Genomic DNA, 13,442 nt, shown 5'->3' with positions numbered 1-13,442 from the left:
AAAATAATATATTTTGGTGTTAAATTTTTTTTTTATTGTCTCATAATGTTATGCCAGAGTCAGACTGAAAAGTAAGTCATGATATTTAGGGCCAAATAAAACTCATATAATGAGAACTTATGGTTTTTAGGGCATGACTCCCTAGACCAGGCGTCCCCAAACTTTTTACACAGGGGGCCAGTTCACTGTCCCTCAGACTGTTGGAGGGCCGCCACATACTGTGCTCCTCTCACTGACCACCAATGAAAGAGGTGCCCCTTCCTGAAGTGTGGCGGGGGGCTGGATAAATGGCCTCAGGGGGCCGCATGCGGCCTGCAAGCCGTAGTTTGGGGACGCCTGCCCTAGACCCTTTGGAAGGAATTTGGGCAAGACAAAAAATCAGAGCTTAGTCTTCACAATATCTATGAGTCAAAAGTTTTGGCATAAGTTAGCTGGATCCTGTGCTTATTAGGGTTTCAGTCAAGGAGTTGACATCAAGGAGTCAGAGGGAGCTACCATCTTTTCTGAGAATCCCAGTCATCTTCCACATTCACTAGTTGTTGGCAGAATTAGATTGCTTACCTCTACATGAAAAACACATTGCTTTCTTGCTGGCTCTCAGCTGGGGGCCATTCTCAGCTCAGTTTTGAGAGACCACTAGCCAGCCGGGCATGGTAGCTCACGCTTATAATCCCAGCACTTTGGGAGGCCAAGGCAGGTGGATCACGAGGTCAAGAGATCCAGACCATCCTGGTCAGCATAGTGAAACCCCGTCTCTACTAAAAATACAAAAATTAGCTGGGCATGGTGGCACGTGCCTGTAGTCCCAGCTACTCAGGAGGCTGAGACAGGAGAATTGCTTGAACCCAGGAGGCTGAGGTTGTGGTGAGCCAAGATCGCGCCATTGCACTCCAGCCTGGTTAACAAGAGGGAAACTCCATCTCAAAAAAAAAAAAGAAAGAAAGAAGAAAGAAAGAAAGAAAAGAGAGCAAGACCACTAGTCATTTAAGGCCAACAGAATAGCCTTGTTTTAAAAGACACTATAACTATATGTCTTTCCTAAAAATATTGGTAGAGATTATTCTTTTTGTGCATTGCTTGTTGAGTTACAAATTTAGCCCAGGCTCAATTTTTTAAAAGAATTTTTACCAGCATTTTAAAAATGTATAGTATAAAAAATCATGAGACAATTGAGGCAAGGAGAAAATAAGTACAGGTGAAGTAATGCCCAAGGTGACAGTTATATCCCAAACTGCATAATATAAAATTCTACTATATGGCTGGTGGCCTACACTTAAAATCTAAGCATGCCATTAATAGTTAACAAAGCAGAGAAGGTAACTGATATTCTTTCAGAAAAGATTTTATTCAAATAAAGAAACCTAACAGAAATTTCTTCCATGGGTCCTCACGAAAAGGGCACCATGTCGTAGAGTGAGCAACATTGCAACTTGACCTCCCTAAATAAATCCAAAGGCATAGTTCCAACACAAAACTTCCATAAAAATATTTTTAATAATTGTATAAGGAAATAAAAATGTGGTTTGATTTGGCATTACCTAGGCATGTCGTTTTAAATCACTCAAAAACACATAGATTACAAATTCTTTAGTAAGTTATCCATGAATAACATTACTCAAACTGAGTTTTTGATAAAAATTACATGGCAAAGCATTTTAAGTTATATTATCTGGCTAAAACCTGAAGATTATACATGGCATGTAGGGAATAGCTAGCAGATTATCATGCTTTGACAATCAAATAGGCCTGCAGGGATACTGACATCCCCTTATTAAAATGAAAAGCCTAAGACTTCAACTTGGATAGACTCTCATCCAATAACAACATGGAGTTGATCCAAGGTAGTGACCCCGGGCAAAGCTAACATTTTACTCACTTCTGAGGCTGCTGCAAATATGGGCAAATGAGTAACTGAAGGCCCAAATTCTCCATTAAAGACTATGACTGCAGGAATTTTTATATTGACAATGTTATGAACAGGTGTTACAAATAACCAAAGTGCCCATTGATAATCTTGGTAAAGTATCCATACAACAGTGACTATTAAATCTTGAAATTAAACTATGTTTGTCTTCTGATGATTCTTTAGTAAATCAGAACAGCATTGGTACAGATTTTTCTCCAGCCTACTTAGAAGCCAAGGAATAGAAAATTTGTTTAGTTACCTTGGTCCAGAGTTTGAGATTGTCAAAGTGTCATGACTGATCTACCATAAATTTCATAAAACCACCAAAAGATATTAGATCTGAAGAACACAGTAGAGTTAAGAACTTGACAATCATGGTGAGGGTTGAAGGACAGGCAAAAAGGGAGCAAGATAATTGGAGTGATAAAATAAAGGGTCCCTTTGTTAAAATATGAAAATTCTGGCTTTCAGTTTCCTAAGAGAATCAAATCCAGGGGTGAGAAGTTTCAAGGTATAATCACACACATGAATGGCTATTGTGAAATTAAGGAAAGTTTATAGTGTAGAAAAGCTTGGGAATGGCGAGCCTAGAGGACTCAATGTCCAACAGCCAAAATATACTCACCTACTTCAAAAGAACTATAAGCTGAACTTCAATTATTTGCTAGTTGTTATTTCCTATTTATGCAATCACTTGAAAACAATAGCCAACAAAAAATGTGCAAATTTTTTAATAACTAACACACTTTGTCAAGCTAATTGAACTCTACATGCTAAGGACTTTGGCGTCAACAATGATGACTAATAGCTGAAATGGGAGATGAAGAAAAGTTAATGTGAAGGAAAATAAAAACTTGGATTTATAGTGTAGTCCAGTTGATTAAAATTTCAAAATAATATTGACATACTGATAGCACATGGACAAAACGAATGGTGGAGAAAGCAGTTACGATTTCACCCAAGACCACTTCCAACAGAAATACCATTTTATATTGCTCATCTTCTAAATGGTTGTTTACAATAATCATTTTTAAGAGAAAGTTTTATTTCCATTGTGGTTACTAATGCATCTGAGTCACTTGTATGTTCTTCTCCAGTGTGATGTAAAAAAGGCCAATGAAGAAATAAATCACTTCAATAAAGACCTATGTTTAACAGACGATCTTAGGAAGGTCATCCTTAAAGACCACATGTTAAGTTGGCTGAGTATCAATACAATGAGTATACATTCATTCACAAGGAACTTATTTCCCTAGGGCTCCACTTTCTAAGAGTGGTCCACAGTTCTCTGTGGCTGAACTCTAAACTTGAAATGAAATCCTATGTTATTTGAATTCTTTTTTTATTCTTCAAACTGTGAGATCCTCTGACAAATATCTGCTAAGAGTTCCAAGTTTTAAAATTTGGGAAGTTAGAGACAAGTGATTTTTTTTATTTCAACTTTTATTGTAGACACAGGGAGTACATGTGCAGATTTGTTACATGGGTATATCGTACCAAGTAGTGACCTTAGTACCTAATGGGTAGTTTTTCAGCCCACATCCCCCTTGCTCCCTCCCCTGTTCTAGTGGTCTGCAGTGTCTATTGTTCCCATGTATCTGTCTATGTATGCCCAGTGCCATAATCCCAAGTTAATTAATGCAGGAACAAAAACATGTTTTGTTTTTGTTATTTGAAGGCTACATCTGGGGCTGGCTAAAATTGAGATTGTCTTGCAGATATGTCAGTTCCAACTTGGGCCTCTTTTTTGTGTGTGTATAAAAAAGAAATTTTATTTCTTTATTTTTAAATTATAAATTCAGGGGGTACATATGCAGGCTTGTTACATGGTATATTGCATAAGGCTGGGATTTAGGCTTTTGTGAACCCATCACCCAAACAGTAGACATAGTGCCCAACAGGTAGTTTTTCAATTCTTGTCCCTCTTTCCATCCTCCCCACTTTTAGATTTCTCATTATCTATGTTTTCCATCTTTATAGCCACCATCACGCGTCTTTTGATTAAACAACACATGGCTGAGGTCAACAATTTAAAACAACACTCCAATAATGATTCTCATCTATATTCATGATCCCTGAAGAAGTGTGCTTGATGTGGCTAAACATCATCAAATGAGTAAGTCAACACAGTTGAAGAAAAGAACAGTTCTTTATCAGATTAAATGAGTGAAACAGCTAAATGTCAAGTGACAAAGCATTGGGACTGACTGTATAAAATGCTAGTAACATCTGGAGAGTAGTTTACATTGTGCTGAACATCTTATGCACATTATTTCTTTGATTCTTTTTAACACACTGTTGTGGGCAGAATGGTATCTCCCAAGAAGTCTTGTTGGGATCCTGTCCCATAAGGCTTCACAATGTGACTTGGTTCGGAGTTGGGCTTGTTGAAGATGTAATTGGTTATGATGAGGTCATACTGGAGTGAGGTGGATTTCTAATCCAGTGTGACTGATGTCCGTGAAAAGGGGAAATGTGGGCACAGGCACAGATATAAAAAGAACACATTGCCATGTGAAGATGAAGGCAGAAATCAGAGTGATGTGTCTACAAGCCAAGGAACACCAAAGATTGACAGAAAATCGCCAGAAGCCAAGTGAGGCATGAAACATTCTCCCCGAGAACCTTCAGAAGAAAGCAACCCTGCTGGCATCTTCATGTTGGACTTTGAGCCTCCAGAACTGTGAGGTAATACATTTCTGTTGTTTAAGCCACCCAGTTTATGGCATTTTGGTACAGCAGTACTAGAATACTAATGGATGCTGTATTGCATAAATATTTTAGGCATAGGTAGGGTAGATCAAAAACTTTCTTCATGAGGTTATACTTATGAATTAAATCAAATACTTGAACTAAATAAGGTATGGTATATATATATATTAATCGGACAGAGGTAAGAAGTAAGACACTTCTCCATCCTCACGGATATGCAGCAAATGAAGAAAATTGCTATCACAGGGAATGGCACTCTTGTATGTTTTTTTTCCAGGGTCTTAGCAAGCTAAGATTTCAAGCATGTTCATCTGCTAACTTCTCTGCACTTATTCCAAGGCCAACTAAGAGAAGAGAAAGAGAAGGGTATTACTGTTCGTTTTCAGAGAGTTTCATTACCACACAGCGAGGTAATAGGCTGTAGTCCTCTCAAGAAATAGGTTACTATGATGATTTGGGAGAGTTGATAGGCAGATACAGAGTTTTTAAAGCAGTGGAAATGCTCTGTATGATACTATGATGATACATACATGCCTCCATTCATTTGTCCAAATTCATAGAATGCACAACACCAACAGTAAACCCTCATGTTAACTATGCACTCTGGGTGATTCTGATGTATTGATATAGGTTTATCCATTATAACAAATGTACCACTCTGGTGGGGTTGTTAATAATGTGAAAGACTATGCACGTGGGGCAGGAAGGAGATGGGAAATCTCTGCACCTGCCTCCTAATTTTTCTGTGAACCTAAAATTGCTCTTAAAAACATAAAGTCTTTAGAAAATTGCTATAGTGCCCATTAGCTACAATTCCTTTGCCTTTGTGGCTCATCTCTTCACTGAAGGATTGCTGAAAAGAGTGGGAAATTGTCCTATAGCAGGCAGTAGAAGACAGGGGACTAACTGATATCATCATCTCCGTTTGTAAATGAGAACAGCAATACTTAAACTATTCTGATCAATCTCTCACAGTTAATACAAGGCTGGTATTTAAATCCAGAAGTTACTCCAATCTTGTGTTCATAACCACTGCACAATGCTGCTTCCCAAAAATCACTTACTAGCATGAGATAACGATAATGGTTAGAAAAATCTTTTCCACTTCAGAGGGGTTTTATGTAAAAAATTATACATGCTTATTGGAATAAGTCAAATAATACTGAGTCATATAAGGAAAACTTTAATGTTATCTGATTCCACTTTCTTGTTAAAAACTCACTCCCTTTTAGTAACCAGTGGCAACAGTTTGATATTTATATTTCCATGCGTTTATCTACTCCATACAAATAGATCCCAAAAAAAAGCACAGAGGGGTTGGGTTTTTGTTCCTGTCTTCTTTAAAAATTGGATGCTATTCTTTATATTGACCATTCCTTCAGATATTTTAATAGATATATAATTAAGTGTATCTGTGTGTGTATATATATAGATAGATTATAGATATATATAACTATATATGATGTGTGTGTGTGTGTGTATATATATATATATATGTCATATGACAATCTAGTGCTTTTTTAATCTGTAAAATAGATTCCCAAAACAGATAATACTAGGTCAGAGAACACATTTTTTTTTAAATGTATACAAACTAGCAACTTCCTTTTCAAATTATTGTACCAATTCACACCCCCATCAGCACTGCTTAAGAATGGCAGTTTCCCCACATACTTACCAGTCCAGAATTTTATTGGGTCTGTCCATCTGAATGCCCACACACAGGCAATTCCATAGCTGATTCATTCAGTAGCGGCACAATTTTAGTTCTCCGTGTTAACCGACTTGGAGTTTATCTGGCTGTTCCCTCGTATACACCAGATGGCTGCTGCATATCTAGAGGTCTCTTCTTCCTGTGAAGATGTAAGCGGCAGAGACGATCCTGGGTGACTTTATCATAAAAAGGCCTTAAAAGGATGATCAGTAGCTCACAGAATCATTGGGAGTGCTGAAGTACCAGATTTAGGGACAAACAGTAAGAACAATAGGCCATAGCATAGAAGCGATCAGAAAATACATATTTGAGATGATGAATGTGATAACTACCCTGATCTGATCACTATGCACTATGTGTATGGAAACATCACCACATACCCCAGGAAGTTGTACAAGTATTATTTTTTCAATTTTTAATAAATTAATTTAATGAAAATAAATAAGACCATTTCAAAATCATGGGAAATAAAAATTTACACTGATACCAATCTGCACCAAAAAAATTAAACTTATAGCAACTGCCAACTACCTCTAGAGAATTTCTTACTGTGATATTGTGAAATATATGTTTGATATCTGCACCTGGTTCCTGAGACAGAGCTCCTAATACCCTCATAGACAGGGGTGCTAAGAGAATCTCTTATTCTAATATTTGGTCTTTGAGCCCAGTTTTGGCCCAGAGCTCTGCTCATAAGACCTTTATAATTTCCTGAGCCCTAAGACTGCCTGACCCAGAACTTCTAAATCTCTTAGAATTTCCTAGGCAATAGAAGCATCCTCTGTTCTAATGAGGTGACTCTTGGTAGATACCTGGATAGCCTCATGACTGGGGTTGGTGGCTACTAGAAGAACAAATCATGTGATTAGAGTGTTGGAACTTTCCATCTCAGCCCCCAACCTCTGGAGAGGGGAGAAGGGCTAAAGGTAGAGTTGACCGCTAATGGCCAATGATTTAACTAATCATGCCTATGTAATGAAGCATCCATAAAAAACTAAAGATTATGGTGCAGAGAGCTTCTAGATTGCTGAATAAGTGGTAGTTCCTGGAGAATGATGCACACAGATGCATGGAAGCTCTGTACCTCTTTCCACATACCTCTGCCTGTACATCTCTTCTACCTGGCAGATCAGCTGTATGCATTATAGTATTTTTAATTTAGAAATGGATAAATGTAAGTAATATGTTTCCCTGAGTTATGTGAGTCACTATAGCAAATTAATTGAACCCAAGAAGGAAGTTATGGAAATACCAATTTATAGCTGGTCATTCAGAAGCACAGGCCAAAGTTTAGAGTATGTGATTGGCATCTGAAGTTGGGGGGAGTCTTGTGGAGCTGAGCCCTCAACCTATGAAATCGGACACAAACTCCAAGCAGACAGCTGGGTGAATTAGAAGACACCCAGCTAGTGTCCACTGGAGAACTGTCTGGTGTTTGGAAAAAACTCACACCCATTTTGGTGCCCAGAGGTGAAGTGTAGTGTGTTATGTTGACAGTAGAGAGTAGGAAAAAAGTTTGCTTTTCCATCAAAGGTACCATGTCTGTTTCTCATATTACTTTAAGGAGTCTAAATCATACTACATGGGAGACTGTAAAACGTAGCATCTAAAAGTTTTCAACTTTTTTGGTAGGAGGCAGTCTATGCCTCCCACCAAAATTCATAAGGTATGAATTCATCAAACTAGAGAAAGAGGGTTTTGGTGCTAGGTGGCAGAAAAGAATAATTGATCTGTGCAGCATATCTTCTTTTTGAGTTTAGCCATTCTAATGGATGAAAACGGGTTTCTCATTCTTTCTTTTATGACACCTTCTTAATATGTTTAAGATATATTTTATCTTCCTAATTTGTACTTTTTTCAATTACTAATTTACTTTTGTGCTCTTAAATTTTAATGAAATTTTTATTTTAGTAATATCAAAAGTATCAATCATTTTATTATTCATTCACCTTAAAATGTGGCTATGGTTTGGACATTCGGATTAAGTAATGACATTGTAATTCAGCCAGAACTGGCAGTAAGCATCAGGGTTTGAGATGTTTTGAGAACAAAAGTCTCAGTTCCTGGAAGGGTAGCCTTTCATGTGAACTTGGAGTGCATATTCTGTATGGTGTAATCCAAGACAGCTGAATGTTCTGCCTGCCTAAAATATGTCTTCCACCAGGTTTTTATAAAGACTAGTATTACCAGCTTGAAGGCTATTTTCTGATTTAGGGCATTAAAACCTAAGGAACATGTTAAAAGACTGAATGAACATTCACTGACTTGTTCATTCATTAAACTTTTTAAAGTTTTTTACTTGACAAATAATAATCATGTATCTATATAGGGTACCATGTGATACATACATTAGAGAATGATTAAATCAAGCTAATTAACATATCCATAACCTCACATACTTATGTTATTTGTGTGTGCTATGAACCTTTAAAATCTCCTCTCATAGCAATTTTGAAATATACATCGCATTATTGTTAACTAATGTCACCATGCTGTGCAAGCCATTTTTAAAGCTTATTCCTTCTATTTGACCAAAACTTTGTAAATATTTAAGGAGTGTCTTCTGTTAGCCTTATCCTGTTTTAGGCAGTAATGACACATAGTTGAATATCAAATTTGAACCTCTCTTCTTAGGCATATAACTATAGGCAAATTATGTCAACCTTTGCCAGTTTTCACGCTTGAAAAAGAGATAATGCTGCCCACTTAATGGGTTTGCTCTAAGAATTAAATGACACTGTTCACAGTGCCCAGAAGGAAGGCAGGCCCGCTGGCAGTCAGTGCACATAATGGACCAAGGGGTCTTTGAAGAAAGAACATACTCAAGTACAGGTGATGAGCTTTGAATCAAGCACAATGTGAGTGTTGAATGGCAGGATGGGGATACTATTGGTGATCCTCCCACAGTCTGATGACAGGGCCAACACCAAACTAAGCACCCATGCAAGGGTGCTGTCCAAACCAGAGACAGGCTATGGGGACTGCCAGATAGTTTGCTAAAGGATATCCCTCCCATCCAAGTCTCTCCCCAGTCTCTGATAAGAAGAGCCACCTTGAAGCTTTGGACTCCAAACATGACTTTATGGTACAACTTTAACACAGAGGTTTATATTCGATAACCTACAGATACCATAATCATCATCACTATTGTTATTAATAAACCTATAGTTAATTACAACAAAGTATGACAAATCTATAATAGATATAGGCTAGGCTGCTATGGTTGATAAGAGTACAGAGGAACAGCACTTCTCAAATTGGGGCAGAGGAAAGAAAGTTTTATAGAAGTCACCTAAAGGAGAAAAAACTTGAACCAAGTCTTCAAGAATGAATATGAGTTATTCTGGAGAAGAAAGTATGTGTGTTTTGCTCGGAGAAGACGTGAAATAGCACATCTAAACTATGGGGATGTGAAAGAATGTGGAGTGTTGGTAGACTTATCAGATTATTCAGGACATAATCTGAATGTGGGAGAATGGAGAGAAAGGATGTTGTTCAAATTATGAATGGCTTTGCATACCATGTTGAATTGAGACTTTGTGTTCAATATTATAAGGAGACAGAAAATGACTTTCAGGGTGGTGGGTGTGGGGAGGTCATGATATCTGTATTTTAGTCTTCCTACTCAGAGAGTAGTGGGGAAGTTGACTGAAGGAGTTTAAGATTAGTAACCAGGAGCACCCCATCATGTCAATGCAGTAATCTCATGCAGAGTGGTGATGGCTGAACTAAAGTAGTAGCAGTAGCAAGGAAGGAAACAATTAGATACACACTTAGGAAGTAGAATTGACACTTGAGACAACTGGCTGGAGAACAAGGAAAACTCTTCAAATATTACCAGGTCCCTGTCCTGGACAACTGAGTTGATGTGGCATTATCATCAAGCATGAGATGCAGAACTCCAGAGTTAGTTTGGTGAGTATGTGTAGACTCTGAGATGTCTGTGGAATATTATTCTGAGACCTGGAGCTCTTTGTCGCATACAGAATACATATAATCACATATGAAACACAACAGCCAAGTTGGGAGAAACCCTAGTGGCCAAAAAGAAAGACCATGTAGAGATGTTTTGATCAAAGGCCACAGCAGAAGGTTTCAGTCAACAGCTAGCATCATCAATACAGTGATATTTTCATGATGTGACAGATGTGTATTTTGTCCCAAAGTTGCAGAAGGTCAAATTTCTATGGAAAATCCCTACTGGTTCTTCTATCTGATTGAAACCTGACTGACAAAACAAATATGGTCTTTATAAACCTCTTTTTCATTTTATACAGTTTGGTATATGCAGTCCAACTCTCCAGACACTTTGCTCTTTGGGACCAAAGGTTAGCAGTTTTAGAGTTCCATCCATCTAGCACCCTGCTGTTCAGTTAGCATTTAGCCAGTGGTCCATCTCCTCAAACTCAGAAATCATGTGTACAGTAGACTGACAATCTAAAGCAGGGGTTGGCAAGTATTTTCTGTAAAGTGCCTAATACTAAATATTTTAGGATTTGTAGTACATCAGGTGTTTACCATAACTATTCTTCTCCCACTGTTAACAACAAACAGCCATAGACAATATAGAAACTTTAAAATATGGCTGTGTCACCATAAAACTTTACTTACAAAAACAAACAGTACAGATTTGGCCTATAGACCGTGGTTTCACAGTGCCTAATTTAGACAAAATAGTACAAGTTATCATAAAATTACATTTTAAATGGTCACAAATACATTTAACATTAAGAAAAAAAACAAATTCAAGGTCAGACTGCCTGAGAGCTAATCACAGCTCTGCTACTCTCTGATGCTTAATTTTCTCATTTTAAATAGAGGCCAGAAAGTAAATGCAATGTTTTAAAATATATCCACAAGTTTTTCGACATGCTTTCTTTCAAAAGGTAACGTCTAATTCCCTTCCCCCTGAATATGGACGGGACATAATGACGCCTAATGAATAGAATTTTGCAAAAGTTGTATTTGCATTCCTAATGAACAGAATGTTGCAGAAGTTGTATTCTATTCATTCTTAATGAATAGAATGTTGCAGAAGTTGTATTTGCGTAATTCCCAAGGCTAAGTTAGAAAAAAAGATGATTCACCTTCAACGACTCCCTCTCAGGATAATCACACATAAAACACAACAGCCAAGATGAGAGGAACCCAAGTGGCCAAACAGAAAGGCCATGTAGAGATGTTTTGACTAAAAGCCCCAGCAGAGGTTTCGGCCCACAGCTAGCATCATCTGCCAGACATACAAGTGATTGGGTTACAGATGATTCCAGTCCCCAACTTTTGGGGTAATACAATTGATGCCAAGTAGAGCAGAAGTATTTGTCTACACAAGCCTCACCTAGATTGCAGAAACTCGAAACTTAAGTAAAATAAATTTTGTCATTATTTTAAACCACTAAGTTTTGGGGTGATTTTTTCATAGCAATAGATTGCCAGAACATAAGGATTTCCAGAGACTCTCCAGTTATTACACTAAGAGAACTTTATGGGAATCTCCCTAATCTCTGGACCTGCTCACTTGGATCTTAGTACCAAAGACAAGTATGTGTGTGCACTTGACTATTGACGAGAGCTTCTCAGCCATCAAAGAGAACTTTGAGAAAGTAAGCCAGAATACCATCAAAAGCCACAGAGAGGATTTAAGAGGCTGAACCTAATGATCTAACTTGGAATTTGACCAAAACTCTAGGGTTGACACTTCCAGCTCTTTTTAAAATGATGTCATGGGACTTTCAATAACCAGCCTAGATCAGGACTAGAGCTGGCCAAACCATCTTTATGTGAAATGGAACACCACTGCAGAAAAATAGACCAATGAATTTTGAACTAGAGAGCTTTTGACTTTAATTTATTTTGACCAGAATTCTTTTGAATAGAAATGTAAACCAAATTTCTAGGTTGGCTTCTAAGAGACATGAATGGCTACAGGTCAGTTACAATTGGTTAATTTAAGGTTCCTTCTGAAGTTCAACATTATAAGGTGGAGTGGGAAATAGAATGGCTACACTTTTTGATCTGACTGTTGGGATAAAAACCTCCATGACTAGGATAATTCTTTCATAAAAACAAAGATGATACTAAGAATAAAAGAGAAAAGAGAGAATAAACTAAGAAACACAGGATTGTAGCTTGAAGATACAATGTGTGGATGTTAGGTATGAAAAGAGAAGGTGTTGGTTGTATAAGTGAGTAGGTGTGAGTAAATATAAATATTGAAATTAAAGAACAAGGCTTACAGAGAATGGAATGTCAGAAAGTCCTTCAACTTCATTTCTTTTTCCTCTCTGAAAACTACATGCTTTAGTGACACTGACCTACTTACTTATCCTTCAGTTTGCCATTTTTTCCAAAATGACGTAACTTTTCTACTCTAGGACATTTTCCTAGAATGTTCTCAGAGCAGTGTTTTGAAGTAGAAGAAACATGGAGTCATGCAACCATGGATCCAAGGGTCACATCTGCCTCTATCTAACTGTGAAAACTTGAACCTTTGTTATTTATGACCATTAATTTCAAAACCTGTAAAATAGGGATAAGATATCCAGCCATCTGGAGGTCATATGGCTCAAGTAAGACAATATTCATGGAACACTGACCACAATACCACAAGACAACATGTAGAAAGTTTAATAAAGATTAATCTTCTCAGAGCCCCCAATTTGCTACTCTGTGACTTCTACTTAGGCTTTACAAACCTGTTGCAGTATCACCTCCTCCAGGCAGTCCTTGCCAAAGCCCCCAAGCAAAGTTTGGTATATTTCTCCAAGCTGTCAAAGCATCTTAGTTATATTATATGGTCTTAATATAATTACGTGTCTATCTACCCCATGTGGATTTGGATTTTATCAATTCCTTGTGTTTCGTACCTTCATCACGATAGTCTAGGGATTTTTGTTTTGTAACAAAGGCATTAATCAAGATGACATTTATACAAATTAGTATGTACTATTTGAGAATGTTGAAATGTGGATTACTCAGTTCTTGGAAGTGTTATAGCCTGCATTGCAGAGACCATCGCTCTCCCTCCTCTGGTTCCCATTTGCCCAGATATCACCCTTATTTGATTTATGGGGGACCCTGTTCTTCTTTATGACCCTGACTTTCATCTTC

General features: G+C 37.5%; 1 long non-coding RNA gene across 2 annotated transcripts in view; it reads right to left on the bottom strand.

Annotated features, from left to right (window-relative positions):
* LOC141582042 (uncharacterized) overlaps positions 1-13,442 on the bottom strand; it is a 628,742-nt gene that overhangs the window by 331,104 nt on the left and 284,196 nt on the right. For both annotated transcript variants that reach the window (XR_012514892.1, XR_012514893.1), the window contains one exon: positions 6,297-6,471. This is a non-coding gene — a long non-coding RNA (uncharacterized LOC141582042). The remainder of the gene's footprint in view (positions 1-6,296; positions 6,472-13,442) is intronic.

Source organism: Saimiri boliviensis, chromosome 18, assembly GCF_048565385.1.
Source record: "Saimiri boliviensis isolate mSaiBol1 chromosome 18, mSaiBol1.pri, whole genome shotgun sequence".
Classification (NCBI taxonomy): domain Eukaryota; kingdom Metazoa; phylum Chordata; class Mammalia; order Primates; family Cebidae; genus Saimiri; species Saimiri boliviensis.
The sequence above is the reverse complement of the archived record's forward strand: the minus strand, read 5'-3'. Positions and strand labels throughout refer to the sequence as shown.